This window comes from Armigeres subalbatus, chromosome 2 (assembly GCF_024139115.2).
Source record: "Armigeres subalbatus isolate Guangzhou_Male chromosome 2, GZ_Asu_2, whole genome shotgun sequence".
NCBI lineage: Eukaryota > Metazoa > Arthropoda > Insecta > Diptera > Culicidae > Armigeres > Armigeres subalbatus.
Window position 1 is genome coordinate 25,664,647 of NC_085140.1, and position 15,161 is coordinate 25,679,807.

At 44.1% G+C, this 15,161-nt stretch overlaps 1 long non-coding RNA gene across 1 annotated transcript in view; it reads right to left on the minus strand.

Moving 5' to 3' along the window:
• The window catches only part of LOC134214162 (uncharacterized), a 109,220-nt gene that overhangs the window by 45,604 nt on the left and 48,455 nt on the right, over positions 1–15,161 (minus strand). The window lies entirely within an intron of this gene.

Genomic DNA, 15,161 nt, shown 5'->3' on the forward strand with positions numbered 1-15,161 from the left:
GACGGTAGACTAGCCCAAGAATAGGCGCAGCAGCTGGAAGTGCGCACTTCCGGATCAGAGAAACGACTGGTATGAAGGCGAATGTGAGCAGTTAGTAGAAGAGAAGAATGCAGCATAGACGAGATTGCTGCAACACCGCACGAGGGCTAACGAGGCACGATATAAACGGGCACGGAACAGACAAAACTCGATTTTCCGGAGGAAAAAGCGCCAGCAGGAAGATCGAGACCGTGACAAGACGGAGCAACTGTACCGCGCTAATAACACACGAAAATTCTATGAGAAGTTAAACCGTTCACGTAAGGGCCACGTGCCACAGCCTGATATGTGTAGAAACATAAACGGGAACCTTCTTACGAACGAGCGTGAGGTGATCCAAAGGTGGCGGCAGCACTACGAAGAACATCTGAATGGCGATGTGGCAGAGAACGATGGCGGTATGGTGATGGACCTGGAAAAACGCGCGCAGTACATAATTTTACCGGCTCCGGATTTCCAGGAAATCCAGGAGGAGATTGGCCGGCTGAGGAACAACAAAGCCCTGATGTTGACCAACTACCAGGAGAGCTATTTAAAAACGGTGTAGAGGCACTGGCTAGAGCGCTGCACTTGGTCATTACCAAGATTTGGAAGGAAGAAGTTCTGCCGCAGGAGTGGATGGAAGGTGTCGTGTGTTCCATCTACAAAAGGGCAATAAGCTGTATTGTGAACGCCACCTACAAGGTACTCTCCCAAATTTTATGCCGTCGACTTGCACCGATTGCAAGAGAGTTCGTGGGGCAGTACCAGGCGGGAGTTATGGGCGAACGCTCCACCACGGACCATGTGTTCGACATTCGCCAAGTAAGAAATGCCGCGAATACAACGTGCCAACACATCATCGACTTCAAAGCCGCATATGATACAATCGATCGGGACCAGCTAAGGCAGCTAATGCACGAACACGGATTTCCGGATAAACTGACATGGTTGATCAAAGCGACGATGGATCTTATGATGTGCGTAGCTCGAGTTTCAGGGGCATTCTCGAGTCCCTTTGAAACCAGCAGAGGGTTACGGCAAGGTGATGGTCTTTCGTGTCTGTTATTCAACATCACTTTGGAAGGGGTAATACGAAGAGCAGGAATTAGCACAAGTGGTACAATTTTCAATAAGTCCGTCCAGCTATGTGGCTTCGCTGACGACATAGATATTATGACACGTAACTTTGAGAAGATGGAGGAAGCCTACATCAGACTTAAAAGGGAAGCCAAGCGGATCGGACTAGTCATCAACACGTCGAAGACGAAGTACATGATAGGAAGAGGTTCAAGAGAAGACAATGTGAGCCACCCACCGCGAGTTTGCATCGGTGGTGACGAAATCGAAGTGGAAGAAGAATTGGTGTACTTGGACTCACTGGTGACTGCCGAAAATAATACCAGCAGAGAAATTCAGAGACGCATAGTGGCTGGAAATCGTACTTACTTTGGACTCCGCAAGACGCTCCGATCGAATAGAGTTCGCCGCAGTACCAAACTGACAATCTACAAAACGCTCATTAGACCGGTACTCCTCTAAGGACACGAGACCTGGACGATGCTCGTGGAGGACCAACGCGCACTTGGAGTTTTCGAAAGGAAAGTTCTGCGTACAATCTATGGTGGGGTGCTGATGGCGGACGGCTCGTGGAGGAGGCGAATGAACCACGAGTTGCATCAGCTGCAGGGAGAACCATCCATCGTTCACACCGCGAAAATCGAACGACTGCGGTGGGCCGGGCACGTAGCCAGAATGTCGGACAGTAACCCAGTGAAAATGGTTCTCGACAACGATCCGACGGGCACAAGAAGGCGAGGTGCGCAGCGGGCAAGGTGGATCGATCAGGTGGAAGATGACTTTCGGACCCTCCGTAGACTGCATGGTTGGCTACGTGTAGTCATGGGCCGAGCCGAATGGAGAAGAGTTATATATATCGTACAGGCCACTTCGGCCTCACTTGTCACCTCTCACTGTTAAAATTGAGAAAAGCGAAGAAAGAAGAGAGTTGCCTTTCTTCTCAGTGAAAAGTTAGAAATGATGATTGAGAAGTGAGAAGTGAGACGTCAAATGCCCCATTCAGCCAAATGACCCATTAGGCCAAATGACCTATTCGGTCAAATGGCTCATTCGGCCAAATAATCCATTTGGTCTAATGGCCTTTTCAGCCAAACGGAATATTTGGCCAAACAACTTCGCAACTCCTGAGAGTGAATCCCTGATAGGGTTAACAATCATTCCCATTAGAGGCTATCTGAAACATTCATTCCTCTGACAGGGAAATGATTGTTTACTCTATCAAGGAATCACCCTTACGAGAATGATTGTTTCACAGATACCCTCTCAGAGGAATGATTATTTACCCTATAATAATCATTCCCCTGAGAGGGTATCTGTGGAGCAATAATTCTCGTGAGAGTTTACCCTGATAGGGTAAATGATCATTCTCCAGAGAGAAAATCCTTGATAAGGTAAACAATCATTTCCCTGAGAGAGTATCTGTGAAACATTAATTCTTCTGAAAATGATTCCCCTGAGAGAGTATATGAAACTATCATTTGTCTGAGAAGATAAACAAGCATTATCCTGAAAGAGTATTCAATAATTCTCCCGAGGGTGTAAATAAAGAGCAAAAATATGTGAGCAAAGAGTTGCGTAGAGTTTTGCTGATAATTTGTTTTCTATTTTTCATGCAAGATTGATGTTTAAGAGCCTGATAAACTCTATCCATCTATATATCGGGGTCCCCAGTAGGGTTGCCGTTCCGGAGAAAACGTTTTCGATTTTCGGTCCTGTTTAGGATGTTTTTGGGCGGGAAACATTCTAGATTCCCAGGGATTAATGATTTGGACACTTTCTAAGGAGATCGGTTTGAACTTATGTAAAAATTATGTACATATTTTTACTTAAAAACTCTTAGATAAACTGAAAAAAAACTTGATGAGAATATTTGTTTGCCTTTTTTAAATTTGTTGTAAATCTCATAAATGTCATAGTTCCTCATTGAACCGAAACATCAGTACTTCGTGTTAAAAAAACTCACTATAAAACAGTAAAGTGGATTTTATAGTAGAGATCTTAATCACTTTATCAATAGGAATTTTGTGATAATTGAGCTATGCAGTCCAGATAATTGGAAATTGATCATAATGAACACGTTGAACGAACTATTCATTTTTATCACTTTTTCAAGCACCAACCGCGCCCCAACCAACTACAAAGTGCGCTTATTATTTTCGTTTATGTTGTTTCAAATCTTGTATGGAATTGTTCCACCGCTCCGCGATGACTTGCTGTTGGTGTTGCTATTTTTTCACTATTCTACCAATCTTCAAGCAGAAAGGAAACGCAGGCACATATTGGAACACTGCGGAGTTAGGTCAAAGGCGTAGACCGTCGTCGATGCATTTAACATTCCTTCGGAAAAACAACCACAGTCCAGAAATTAAGTTTCATCGAAAGAAGTAAAAAGCGAGGGAATGCTGAGTCCGAAGGCAGCCCTTTTCCATGTGGTAGGTGCTGCGCTGCAAAACGCCCTGCACTCGATCCCTAGTTTCTGTGTTTGTCTGTGCGCGGGGTGGTGATCTGTTCATTCACTTGTGCGGTCATTTTTGCACTTTCCGCGCCGACTTCCATCATTCGAACGCAGGGCTTGGGCCAGCAAGCACGGTGGGAACTTGTAATGGAATGGTTTCTCGGTCGTGCTCAACGGATCAGTTCCAGAATTACCTATTAAGAGCGCGGTGCAGTTCGGAGGTTCGCTGATGGTGAACGGCCGAGGTCTTGGGTGGCATGGGCGACTCACTGTGGAGCTGCCAAGTGGTTTGATATTTGCAGTGAGCTCTTGAATGATTTCCAAGAAGTTGATGATCGTCGAGACCCGGAGTACGTTCTGAGCGCTAACTGGATATCATCAGTCTTTATCTTCTCATACCTATCAATTTGAAGCGGCAGATAAGTGAAAAGGCATATTTACAGTTTACACTAGTTATTCCATGATTGAGCATTTATAGTTGCTCATAGCAATCTAAAATAGTATTTATTATCAAGGATTTAACGATTCTTTGAGTATGAGTCGATTTTACGATTATTTTAGTATGAGTCCAACTCGTTTATTTTTATACTTCTTAAAAGAAAATTTCTTTCTATGAAGGATTTTAGCTTCGAACAGTTTATACGATCGTTCTTATGATAATCGAAAACAAATGCTATACCATGGGCGTGAGGAGCAACAAAAAAGTTTTGCCGGTCATCTAGTTGTGTAATTTGACTAGTTCATGAATTGATGAGTCATGGCGATTATCAACAGTGAGCGAGTCTCCGATGATTTTTTCCTAATCGACACATAATTTTACATTTATATTTATCTTCCTCCATCTCCACGCATCACGGAATTCCCCATCATGCAAACGGAAATAAGTTGTCACGTCCATCAAACAATCATCTTCTTTCATGCGGCCATAATTCCACAGGAGGAGCAAAAAGCGAAGATTTAAACGCACCCCTCGATATGATTACGTATCGTCGGACGCCCCTCGATCTGATAATCGGCGGACAATTTTCGACCACGCAACTGCAATAATGATCCGCACCAAACTATTTAGCCATTTTCCTGTCCGAAATCGACGAGTTCTGAAGAAAATCTCTCCTCTCGGGGCTGGGCTGCCCGAATTTCGGTGGTTACAAAACCCACGCGCTTGTTTTGGGGCCCCTTTCGATCGTGGGACTGGAAACAATTCCATCCACAGAACCGAAATGTGGCCGGTGCGAGTGGAAAGAGAAGAAAAATCCAGGGGTCAAAGCAATTACACTCATTATTATTTTCTCTTACGTGATGGAGAAACGCTACGCAACCCGTCGAATTGGATTGCTGCTGAGCTCCTTTTATCGCGCATGGACGATGACGAAGACGACGCCCGCCGCCACCACGCAGCAGACACGGGGCGGTACCGTTGCAGTGCGCGAAGTGCAATCTTTTCGAGACGGCAGGGCTGGTTCCGACTGAAACTTGAATTATTATGATAAGAAAATTATTTGGAGCTTCTTGATGGAATGTCTTAACTTGTAATAACGCATTACAACTATCCCATTGGAACCCAGCACTTGTTTGTAACTTTACAAATACGTATTTCGACCTGGTGGACAGAAAACTAGCTAGTGAATCAGAACCGTGAAGTGATTGAAAACCAAATACATTATCAAAACAGGGAAATCGGAGTTTATTCTCAATTATCGTTCCTTGGATATGATTGGCAACCCAAGTAACTATTAGCACTATATTACGTCAAACCGGCATATAGGGCAACTATACGGCTATTTAAAAGCCTATAAGCATTAAAATAGCACTATATGACCGATTTGGCGAAATATAGTGCTTATTGTTTACTTGGGAAGTTTAGGTGAGTTTTTGTGAGGACATTATGGAAAAGCTTAATGGATTCTTTCGCCTTATTCGATCAGCGAACGAAAGGTTGTACGCATCCAGTTTACTCTGCGAGAGCAAAGGCACGTGAGCTTGGTCCAACTCAACGTTATCAGTGGAAGGCTCACAGCAGCGTACACTGAATTCAGCTAATTCCACAGCTAGATTTTGGCCTTGATTCACAAGATGAAATTTACACCGATTTCGAGGATCGCTACGACAGTGTTTAAGCCACAGTTCAAGAGATCATTCTTGTTCTCAATCGCCTCGCAACTCACAGTCTGCCAAAGCCAAGCCTGAAGTAATAATCCTGCAGCAACCTTTTAAAGGTCCAATTCCCACGTTCGACGGGAAGTACCCCAAAACTGACCCAAGACCTAATGGAGAATTCATTCCGACAAGGATCCAATCGAACCAGCTACAACTTTATTCGATGCCAAAATGATGATTGAGGGAAATTACCAACAAGCTTGGTAGGGGGATTGAGGGTCGTGGGTTCGAGTCCCATCGAAGGGAAAGTGGTTACCTCCAATACATTTTTCAAATCAATATTTTCCACATTAGGTAGGGGAACTGTTCCGTTTTCCATCTCACTGAACATATATTCATCTCATCGCGAAACAAAGAAATATGGCACCAATTTCGTCGCTTCTTTTTGCTAACATGCGTGCTCACTGCTAAAAAAAATCACAAAAATAATAAACAAACCAAATACCTTTTCATTGCTTTGTTTTTCGTGAGACCAATATCGGAGCTATGAGATGAAGTCCAGGAGCAGTAACCCTACATATTCACATATGAGTTTTCAGAACATTGTAAAGGTTTTGAGTAAACACTACCAGAACCAATGAATTATACTTCACTTGTCATAAGACGAGTTAATACAATCCCATTGAATTCCACCACTTAATTGTATCTTGACAGATACGTATTTCGAAATAATAGTGTAAGCTGCGATCATTTTCTTCAAGTCGAGTCAAGTACGAAACACTGAAGACGGCCTTACTGTTGAGATCGAAATACGTATCTGTCAAGATACAATTAAGTGGTGGAATTCAATGGGATTGTATTAACTCGTCTTATGACAAGTGAAGACATTCCACTAAAAAGCTCAAAATAATTTTCTTATTATAATGAATTATAGTTGAGACTAGCCTACGAGGCCTGCTCAATCTGAGGAAGATGACCATTGAATCATTAAAGGAATTACGTTTCTTGCTGGAAGAAGCAACGGGACATGTGGAGAGCCTATTTTATCTGAAGCTGGAGCTGTAACCTACCGGCGTATCCGAATACATGGTGGTATACCTAATCACCGTTGCTCTCAATAAGGTCACCCGGAAGGCATGGTAATCAACCCTGAAAAGAGGTGATTTACCAAGGTATGACTCGACAATACACTCCCTGAAGTCATGCTGTCAAATTGTGCAGAGTTTCGATTTGTCACAGCTTTCAATTTTGCCGGCATCTAAGATGTAGCCCAGTCCATTACTCAAACTTCTACCAGTTAGCTGCCATAAGTTCAAACCAGGTTTTCGACTTTTCGTTTCGTTGAGCCCAGAGCAAGCGTTTTTCGGGTTCTGGGAGAATCTTTCTCTGAACTTAGTCTTGAAAGATAAACAAAAATCGTGCCTATTACATGACATTTCTATTTCGTTTCAGCACTTTCAGCTCTCATTCATTTTTAACAAGAATTATCGCAGAACAATTATGAAAAATATATGGCCACGGTGGGATTTGAACTCAGAATATTAACAATAATAGCCGTAGGGATGCGCGCACTATATCCACATCACCACGCTATCATCATGTAGGTATTAGGATTTTTTCCACGTAAGCTACTATCGTTTGCATTGGTGGTGACATAAAAAGGCTAGAATATGAAAGAAAAGGAGCAAACCAACTTTTCCCGGCACTCAAAGTGAGCAAAAAATGATTATTGCCCTCCTGTTTTTCTTTCCCGAAAAGCGATTTCTCCCCGAAAATTATCGTGAGGGAACATACTGTGCTCCAGAGATTGAGTGAGCATTAAGAACCATGGTTCCAATCATTACATAGATTTCTGTGAGATTTGTTCTGGTGAACATTTCAACTACCAGTGTTAGATATTGAAACAACTCACGACAGCGCAGCACATCGAGCCAGTTTTTTTTTCCTCGTTTGTCGGGTGAAGATCACTGCGTCCAGATTTTAGGACTATTGTGATACACCCTTTTGCTGTGAAATACGCAAGTTATCTCAGTAACATGTTTGTCACTGAGATACCTTGGTATCGACTGAACTCAAGACCATCTATTATTGATGAATAGAGATCCTGAGTTACAGTATGTGACTCCCCCATTCTGGCGAGACTAGCTTAATGAAGCCAACCACGTCCTTGGGGGATAAGATTCATATGTCAGCAGGCCCTAAAAAGGGCTTTCTGAGAACTTTGAACCTACGTTGAGTGAGTGCACTGCAATAGCAGAGGATGTGTTCTGATGTTTCTCTCTCCTCGTCACAGAAGCGGCAATTTGAGGTTTGGATTGCTCCGATCTTTTGCAGATGGTATCTGCAGGGGCAGTGTCCAGTTATTAGACCGGTGTAGATGTTGAGATCCCTTTTGTTGAGACCTAATAGTTGTTGGGTTTTCTTGGGGTTAATCGTTACGAGCCTTTTGGATTGGCTCGTATGGGGAAGTGCATTCCAGTTTGATGTGATTTGACTGACCATATATTTGTTCAGTTCCATTTCTACAGAGCAGTCTGAGATCCCGCAGAAGGGCTCAGGGCCAATGAATCTTTCATTAGATCCATTCCTGGCTAACTCATCAGCAATCTCGTTTCCTTCTAGACCCGTATGTCCTGGGATCCAATATAGGTAGACTCGATTGCGTATGGATAAGTTTTTCAAAGCCAGAATGCATTCCCACACTAGCTTTGAGTTACAAGTGTAGTTATTAAGCGACTTAAGTGCCGCTTGGCTGTCAGAGAAAATACATATTTTTGTAAATCTATACTTTCTCCTCAGGCATAATAACACGCATTCTAATATTGCATATATTTCCGCCTGAAATACTGTGGGCCACTGTCCTAAGTGGACAGAAATTTTTGTTGTAGGGCCATAGATTCCGGATCCTGTCAGATTATTCATTTTCGAACCATCTGCGAAGAAATTTATAGAGCCTGTTGGAACGCTGGGTCCCCCTCTTTCCCACTCCTGGCGGGAAGGAATGAACACATCGTAAGGTAAGTCATAATTGACTACCGTTTCCATCCAGTCAGAGCCACTTGCAGATACACTCCAGCGGACTCTGACTCAATTTTCTAGGTAAAGGCCACCATTCCAAACAATGCTCATCCAAAAGAACCTGCCAAAAGTATAACAAGAAACATCATTCATCGCTGCATGATAAACTGAAGCCAGACAACACCGAAGTCATTCGACCCTACGACGTTTCTACGCCAATCTGAACGAACACTTCTTCCCTTGTCTCGCCGCCCTCGATTGTGATTCAATCAACCTGTAACCACGACCTGTTCATGCAGCAGAACACCGGAGCAACCATACTGTTGCTAACCGCCGTAGTTCACGCTTTCGATAAACAAAGTTAACCGCATCCCTGTCAAATCCCGAGCAGCACACATATGTCACAAGTCAGTTGCCGTAACTTATATGTAACCAAATTCAGTCACACTTAAGTTGATGCAACCAAGTCAGTTCAAAAGGAGAGTTTGGTCATAGTAGCCGATCGGTTATGTTTCGTGTTTCGTGACGTTTTTTTTATTTCATTTTCAGCTGGTATTTGGCTTATGATTTTCGATTGGATTAAGTGAAAGCGATCATCGGAATACTTTGTTCTGCCTTGTGCGGGTTAATCATTTGGCAAGTTAATCATTTGGCAAATAAAAATCAGGACGCCTATCCTATCGTGTTTAGTTGAACGCAGAACGATCTCGTGATCATCAAAATATTTGATTTTGCTTTGTGCGATCGGTGGTTCAATTAATTAGTGCGCGTTCGATTGTGTTCTTGTTAAACGTTGATTAAACTACACGCTACACACCACATTCCGTTTACCAAAACGAACCCTGCTACACTGCATATCGGATATATCCAACATCCCTGTGATTTCTCGTGGAAGGGCAGATGACTCGTTGGCTTCCATCAAAGCGAGTATCATGTCAACACCTTCCTACCCATTCCTTAATTGACCTGCATTCGGATACGGCCGGCACTCGTATTGCTTAATTTTTGGTCATCAGTTCTTACACTTTGAAGATAATGCTAGTCCCAAACATTATCTATTGGTTCTGTGTAATTACAGCTGACCTGGCAATAACGGAGGAGCAACCGTGGGCGGTCAATCATGTTCATGCTCATGCAACCAAGTCAGTTCAAAACGTGCTATGCTGGGTCATTAGGCCGAATTAGGCCGAATGGCCATTAGGCCGAATGACAAGTAAGAAGTGAGAAGTGAGAAGCGAGAAGCGAGAACTGAGAAATGAGTAAGAAGTTAGAAATGAGATGTAAAATGTGAGAAGCGAGAAATGAGAAGTGAGAAGTGAGAAAGGTTAAGCGAGAAGTGAAAAGTTAATATGAGAAGTAAGAAGTGAAAAGTGAGAAGTGAGAAGTTAGAAATGAGGAATGAAAAGTGAAGATGAGTAAATGAAGAAGGAATAAAGAAAACGAAGCAGGAAAAACGGAAATGATAGAAACTCTAGTAGCACATATGTTCCACATAGGTTACTGCAACGCATATGTGACCAGATTTAATAACAATCAAGTTGCTGTAACCCTTTTTGGCCATTGTGTGCTGCTCAGGAAGAAGGAATAAAGAACAAGGAAAAAGGAAGAAAAAGTAAAGAAGAACGAAGAGAAAGTGTAAAACCCAGATTAATCCACCTAGCGTTGGTGGCGCCTTTCTCGCATTTAGTTAGGACATAAACCTTATATGGGGTTTATATGGTCCTATGTACCATTTTCTTCATAACTTTTAAACGCAATGACCAATCGTTATCAAATTCAATAGTGATCAACAAGGCTTTGTCCCCTGTCGAATAAAACTTGCGAGAAAATCGGTGAAGGATTACTATACGAAAAGTTGTCTAATGTTTTTTATAGCTTTTGTGCACACACATACACACACACATACACACATACATACACACGGACAGACAGACATGTGCTCAGTATATCGAGCTGAGTCGATTGGTATATAACACTATGTGTCTCAGAGGCTTCTATCAAAAATTCGTTATTGAAGTGAAATGATAGCCTTTCGATACAACTTTGTTGTACGAGAAAGGCAAAAAAGGATAAACGATGGTAAAATAAAAAGTAATGAAGAAGTAAAAAGGGAAAAATGTAGAGAGAAAGGAAAAAAAAATATAATGAAGGAAGAAGAAAGGAGAATGAAGAAAAAATTAAAAATGAAAGTGGATTAGAAACCCAGATTAATCCACCTAGCGGCGACGATACCTTTCTCGATTTAAGGCTCCCCCAGACCTAAGCGATTCCATCGCCGCGACTGCGACAACTGGTTGACACGATTCTATCGTTGGATCGCTGCAGGGAATGTTCCATTCACGTTTCCATACCATCGATGACAGAATCGCAGTCGCCAAGCGATAAAATCGCGTCGCTATTGTCTTGTCGCATGTGTTTGGGGGAACCTTCAATCGTTTGATTTAGCCTCAATGTGATACACATAATAAATTGGGTTTTTGTTTTGTAAAAAAAAAGTTCAATTTTGATACACGTAGCTGAGGTGTTTTTATGAAATATTGCGAAAAAAGGTTAGGCTGCCGGTGGCACTTGAACCCACACTATTGCATTAAGTACACTGACGTATTACCAATTATACAACAGCTGCCCTTGCGAGAAGTTGTTTCATTTATTTAGTTTACATCTAAACAGATAACACTGAATCAACAATTTGACGCCACAATACACGGTTCGAGGCCGTAACTCTCCATCCTCGAATGCGCCCCACGCTCACCAAGTCGTTTTGCATCTGGTCTGCCCACCTCGCTCACTGCGCTCAAAGCCGTCTCGTACCTACCGGATCGGAAGCGAACACCATCTTTGCAGAGTTGCTGTCCGGCATTCTTGTAACATGCCCTGCCCATCGTTCCCTTTCGGCTTTAGCTACCTTCTGGACACTGGGCGAGCTCGTGGATCATTCTTCGCCGCCACACACCGTCTTCTTGCACACCGCCTAAGATGGTCCTAAGCACCCGTCTCTCGAATACTCCGAGTGCTTGCAAGTCCTCCTCGAGCATTGTCCATGTTTCATGTCCGTAGAGGATTAAAGGCCTTATCAGCGTCTTGCACATGACGATGCGGTTTTTTCTCGAGTCCGTAGTAGGCCCGACTTCCACAGATGATGCGCCTTCGTATTTCACGACTAACATTGTTATCAGCAAGGATCCGAAGTAGACGAATTCCTCGACCACCTCGAAGGTATCCCCGTCTATCGTAACACTGCTTCCCAGGCGGGCCCTGTCGCGCTCGGTTCCGCCCACAAGCATGTACTTTGTCTTTGACGCATTCACCACCAGCCCAACATTTGTTGCTTTACGTTTCAGGCGGGTGTACAGTTTTGCCACCTTTGCAAATGTTCATTTCATCCGCGAAACAAATAAATTGACTGGATCTGTTGAAAATCGTACCCCGGCTGTTACACCCGGCTCTCCGCATGACACCTTCGCAATGTTGAACAACAGGCACGAAAGTCCATCACCTTGTCTTAGTCCCCGGCGCGATTCGAACGAACTGGAGTGTTCGCCCGAAATCTTCACACAGTTTTGCACACCATCCAGCGTTGCTTTGATCAGTCTGGTAAGCTTCTCAGGGAAGCTGTTCTCGTCCATAATTTTCCTTAGTTTTACCTTGAAATCAACGAACACATGGTGCGTTGGGACTTGGCATTCACGGCATTTTTGAAGGATTTGCCGTACAGTAAAGATCTTTACGAGCGGCCGTCAACGAAGCCGGCTTGATAACTTCCCACGAACTCATTCACTAATAGTGACAGACGTCGGAATATGATCTGGGATATCACTTTGTAGGCGGCATTAAGGATGGTGATCGCTCGAAAGTTCTCACACTCCAGCTTGTCGCCTTTCTTGTAGATGGAGCATACAACCCCTTCCTTCCACTCCTCCGGTAGCTGTTCAGTTTCCCAGATTCTGACTATCAATTTGTACAGGCAAGTGGCTAGCTTTTCTGGGCCCATCTTGATGAGCTCAGCTCTGATACCATCCTTACCAGCTGCTTTATTGGTCTTCAGCTGTTGAATGGCATCCTTAACTTCCCTCAAGATGGGGGCTGGTTGGCTTAAATCGTCCGCTGACCCGACATAGTCATCTCCTCCGCTGCCTTGACTTTCACTGCCTGTACTTTCAGCGCCATTCAAATGTTCCTCGTAGTGCTGCTTCCACCTTTCGATCACCACACGTTCGTCCGTCAAGATGCTCCCATCCTTATCCCGGCACATTTCAGCTCGCGGCACGAAGTCTTTGCGGGATGCGATGAGCTTCTGATAGAACTTGCGTGTATCTTGAGAACGGCACAGCTGTTCCATCCTCGCACTCCGCTTCTTCCAGGCGGCGTTTCTTCTCCTGAAAAAGGCGGGTCTGCTGTCTCCGCTTCCGTCTATAACGTTCCACGTTCTGCCGGGTACCTTGCTGCAGCGCGACCGCCCGCGCTGCGTCCTTCTCCTTCAGAATCTGTCTGCACTCTTCGTCGAACCAATCGTTCCGTCGATTTCGACCCATATACCCGACGTTGTTCTCCGCTGCGTCGTTAATGGCTGCTTTAATTGTACTCCAGCAGTCCTCAAGAGGGGCCCCATAGAGCTCACCCTCTTCCGGCAACGCTGCCTCGAGATGCTGCGCGTATGCAGTGGCGACATCAGGTTGCTTCAGTCGCTCTAGGTCGTACCGCGGCGGTCGTCGGTACCGAACATTGTTGATGACGGATAGTTTTGGGCGCAGTTTAACCATCACCAGATAGTAGTCAGAGTCGATGTTAGCGCCACGATATATCCTGACGTCAATAATGTTGAAGAAATGCCGTCCTTCAATCAGAACGTGGTCGATTTGTGATTCTGTCTGCAGTGGTGATCTCCGGGTGTAGTACCGTTATGGAAGGCTGTGAACGTAGGTGCTGCGAATGGCCATATTCTTGGAGGCAGCGAAATCAATTAGTCGTAGGCCGTTTTCGTTCGTCAGACGGTGAGCGCTGACCATTCCAATATTCGGTTTAAACTCCTCCTTTTTGCCAACCTAACCGTTTAAATCTCATATGATGATTTTGACGTCGTTGCTTGGGCAGGTGTCGTACTCACGTTCCAGCTGCGTGTAGAATGCGTCCTTATCATAATCAGTGCTTCCGGTTGATCTTCAACCTGCACATTCTCTCGTTGATCGGCCACCACCCCATCACGCGCTTTTGCATGTCGCCCATCACTATGAAAGCTGTTCCCAGCTCGTGTTGCCGCAGCTCTGGTAGATTGTATGATTACCTCTAAACGTTCGCACCATTGATCCCTTCCAAAAACCTCCTGCAGCGCTACGATGCCGAATCCACGGCCCTTGAGCACATCGGCGAGTATGCTTGTGCCTCCGATGTAGTTGAGAAATTTGCGGTTCCACGAACCGAGTTTGCAATCGCTAGTCCTTTTTCGTCGTAGTGGTCTTCATCGATTGATCTGGTCCGTACTCTCTTTTTGATTACACGTTGCGTAAGTTTTTTAAAGGCTGGCTTGAAGGGCCTGACGCCAAACCCCCTAAATTTCCATAAGACCATTCCTCCTTATTCCCGGTGGACCATGGTGCACAGTTTCACTTAGAGTCCCTCGCTGGCACTCGGACGATGATCAGTCGCCCCTAACGTGGAGAACAGACGTTGTTGTCAGCCGATCCTGACATGGAGAACAGACGCTCAGTAAGATTTGCACCCCCGGAGAGGAGCAAACCGCCCCCCCCCCCCTTCCCTGTCAGCATACGACCATAGTTCCCACCGCGTAAAGGTAAGATCGGGTAACCACGATCTTCCCTAAGGTTGCTCGTATCCCGGCCAGCACAACGGGGAGGTAGGGATAGGAGTTGCTGGGTAAGAGGCTAAGGACCGCAAGATGGGGTCTAATTTATTCCTTCAGGTACGCGAAGTACCAATGGTACGATTTAAGCAGCATTTGCCGTGCCTAGGTTATGTCGTACAAAGTTATTCATACTCGATCATGATACGCTTCCGTAAATAGTCTCATGCTATTTTCTGGTGATATGAAAAAGCCAGATTAATCCACCTAGCGGTGATGATGCCTTTCTCGTGCATTATAAAATGTATCGATAAAATCCCATTAGAAAGTTCAAAAATCACTTTAGGATAGATCTCATTATTTCCATCAATTTACATGTTTTTGCATTCATTTATATTCGGGTGTCAATGAAAATGAAATTTTGGATTTCAAAAAACGACATTGCCCACAATTTTCATTACCCCAAAATATGACCCCATGAAAAATTTGAATCGGACATGATTTATGGATGCCTGAAATTTATCAAAGCTTTGAAATTTTCACCCATGAAAATTATTCCAAGGGGGTGCCAAAGGAAATGTCGAAAATCGAATTTTTGTTTGTGATGCCAAATGACTTAAAAATGCATGAAACGTCGAGATCTGATGTAATTAAAAAAAAAATTAAAGAAAATCGATTTTTTCTCTTAGAACATTT